General features: G+C 39.2%; 1 non-coding gene across 1 annotated transcript; it reads left to right on the top strand.

Moving 5' to 3' along the window:
- The first annotated feature begins 884 nt into the window (after positions 1-884).
- LOC141650608 (small nucleolar RNA R71) lies at positions 885-991 on the top strand. Its single transcript, XR_012546631.1, has one exon. It is a non-coding gene; the product is annotated as a small nucleolar RNA R71 (small nucleolar RNA).
- Positions 992-3,260: the final 2,269 nt, after the last annotated feature.

A 3,260-nucleotide genomic window follows, 5' to 3' on the forward strand; every position in this document is an offset into this window, starting at 1 on the left:
ACCTTGTACCACTTCTCAAGTGAATGGCACTAACCGTTTCATGTCTTGGGGGATTACTTTGAGGTGGTAATTGTCCCTTTTGTCTTTGTGAGCTTGAAGATGCTAGTTGAGTCAATTGGGTTTCCAACATCTTGGTGTGAGCTAGGATGTTGTTGATGGTGGTTTCCTTTGCTTGGCTATCTTTTTGCATTTGAGTGAAAAACTCTTGTTGATTCTTTTGCATTTGGAGGACCGCTTTTTGGACATCAAAACCTTGGTCATTTTGGTGATTGTATGGATTTTGGTTTTGGTAACCTTGGTTTTGATTGTAAAAGGGTCTTTGATTTTGGTTTCTCATGGGAGGTGGGGTGTATGTTGTTTGAGGATTTTGAACATTTTGGCTTTTGTATGAGAGATTTGGATGGAATTTGGTGTTTTCATTGTAATAGTTGGAATAAGGGGTACCACTCTTGTATGCTTGGAAAGCATTCACTTGTTCATTTGTTCCCCTACATTCACTTTGGTCATGTCCCAAAGTTCCACAATTCTCACATATCCCACTTGGGATTGATGAAGATGCCGTCATGGCATTAACATGATGCTTTCGTGATTTTGAGACTTCTTCAAGTCAAGCCATAGCTTTTTCAAACTTCAAATTGATTGTGTCAATATGAGCACTAAGTTGAGCACCCAATTGAGTAACGGAGTCCACTTCATGCTTTCCTCCTCTAGTAGCCTTGCGAGGTCTACTATATTGTGAGTTATGGACCGCCATTTCCTCAATCTTGTTCCATGTTTGATTGTCATCAACTTCGGTGAACATTCCATTTGATCCCATGTTGAGAATGTTCCTTGAATCTTCATATAAACCATTCCAAAATTGTTGTACCAAGAACCATTCGCTAAGTCCATGGTGAGGACATGAGCGACAAACTCCCTTGAACCGCTCCCAAGCTTCATACAAAGATTCTTCATCTCTTTGCTTAAAACCCGTAATTTGAGCTCTTAGCATGTTAGTCTTTTCCGGTGGGTAGAATTTTTTGTAGAAAGATAGAGTCAACTTCTTCCAAGAATCAATTCCGAGGGTGGCCTTGTCAAGGCCCTTCAACCATTGCTTCGCGGTGCCAATTAGAGAAAAAGGAAATAAGACCCATCGAATTTGGTCTTGAGTTACACCAGTTTGAGAAATCGCATCACAATAGTCACAAAAGGTTTCCACATGAGAATGAGGGTCTTCACTAGGCATCCCCCCAAATTGGCTCCTTTCGAGTAATTGGATAAAGGCGGATTTGGCAATAAAATTTCCGGTTAAATGTTGTGGTGTAGGAGTACCATCAGGTAGGTTCTCCTCGGTGGGTACGGAATGTGACGAGAATTTAGGCATTGTAGGTTGATTTTGGGTGGTATTGTGTAATGGGTTCTCCTCTCCTTCTATTGCGAAAGGGTTGATGAACTCATAGTTGGTTGAATAACCTCACTAATACCTCTCAAATTCCTCCTAGCAAGTCTCCTATTGTTTGTTAAGGTTCTTTCAATTTCACGGTCAAAAGGTAACAAATCACCTTGTGACCTTCTAGACATGCAAAATATCAAACAACTTGATAACAATTAGAACAAACCTTGAGGAGTTTTACTTCCCCAAGGCAAAGAAAAGACACAACTAATAACAATGTAAAGAAATCTAAATCAAGCAAACACCGTCCCCGGCAACGGCGCCATTTTTTATTGGTCCGTTTCGTGTTCACAATTAAAGGTGTGGTCATTGGGTCACGTCCGAATCAAAACACAATTTATAGCTTCACAAACAACTCTACAATTAGTAAAGAGGCAAGTAAAGGTCGGATCCCAAGGGACGGGTATTGAAATGAGGTTTCTATTGAAACTAGTGGTGTCTTAGGGGTGTCACAATTTGGGTTGATGTAGAAGGTCACTAACTAAAATAGCAATGTAAATAAACAAGCAAGATGAATAAAAAGGGTTGTAAACAATTGATAAAAAGCACTAGGGTGTCATGGGATCATAGGGAAATCATGAGAATTGATCATACAAACATGTTCTCAAATTATAAGCAAGCAATTATTGTTGTGATGGATTGAGTTGGGTTATATCTTACAATCCTAGGAAAGTTTTGGTCCCGGAGCCGAATCGATTAGATTGTACAACACCTACAAGTCTACTTAATCTTCCCTACTCAACAACATGCATGGTCTAATGAGACTCGAGTTGGTTTATGTCTTACAAGTCTCATTGAAAAGATAGGTGATGGGTAAAAAATGCAAGGATTCATAGGCTCGCATTTCATCAAACATAACATGTGCATGAGTTGAGATCAAAACAAGCAAGCAAATAAAACATGAAAGCATATTAATTTAATCATGAATCATTCCCCATGTTGGTTTCCCCTAATCACCCATTAACCCTAGCTAAGAGACTACTCACTCATTATCATGTTGATCATGGTAGCAAGGTTGTCAATCATACCAACAAAATGAAACATGATGAATAAATGAAAGTAATTAACAATAATTAAAAACGGATTAAGAGAATTATACCTACTAATGATTCCAATAATAAAGCAAAGATAAAAGAAGTACTTGATGCTTGATTGAGAGGTTGTCAATCTCCCAATAATAACCCAAATAATCTTCAATTACCCAAAATAAAGGATGAACAAAAGAGAGATTAAGGAAATAAAACTTGTATTAGAACTTGATTAATTGTTGATTACAAAACTAAAGAGAGATTTGATTGATATTAACTACTCTAATTATTGATAAGAAGAACATGCTCTTCTAATTAGACTAATGGGGTATTTATAGTGAAAATTAGGGGGATGCATTAGGGTTAACTAAGGGCTAAACTAGTAATTACACTTTTTAGATTGAGCAAGGAGGAGCCGGTATTTTTCGAAGGAAGGGCTTCTTTCTTTGTAGCTTGGAGAAGAGGAAATCGCGCTGTAGAGGAATCCGAGCGGTTTTGTGTCGAGACGGGCGGATTCTGGCGAAGGAACACGAGCGGATTCAAGAGAATCCCGGCGGATTGTGGTGGCTAGACCCGAGCGTCTTGGTGGAAAACCGCACGGATTGTGCAGGTGGAGGACGGCCGGATTGTAGACAATCCGCACGGATTGTGCCTCAGCAAGATTTCTTCTTCTTTTCTTCCCTTTTCTTCATAAATTCCTTGGGGATTTCCTTGGGGACTCAAGGATCCTTTCTCAACATTGCTCATCTACTATCATATGTACAAAGGCCTTCTAATCTTGTCTCTCCTTGATGCTTGGT

The sequence above is a fragment of the Silene latifolia genome, chromosome 3, assembly GCF_048544455.1.
Source record: "Silene latifolia isolate original U9 population chromosome 3, ASM4854445v1, whole genome shotgun sequence".
NCBI lineage: Eukaryota > Viridiplantae > Streptophyta > Magnoliopsida > Caryophyllales > Caryophyllaceae > Silene > Silene latifolia.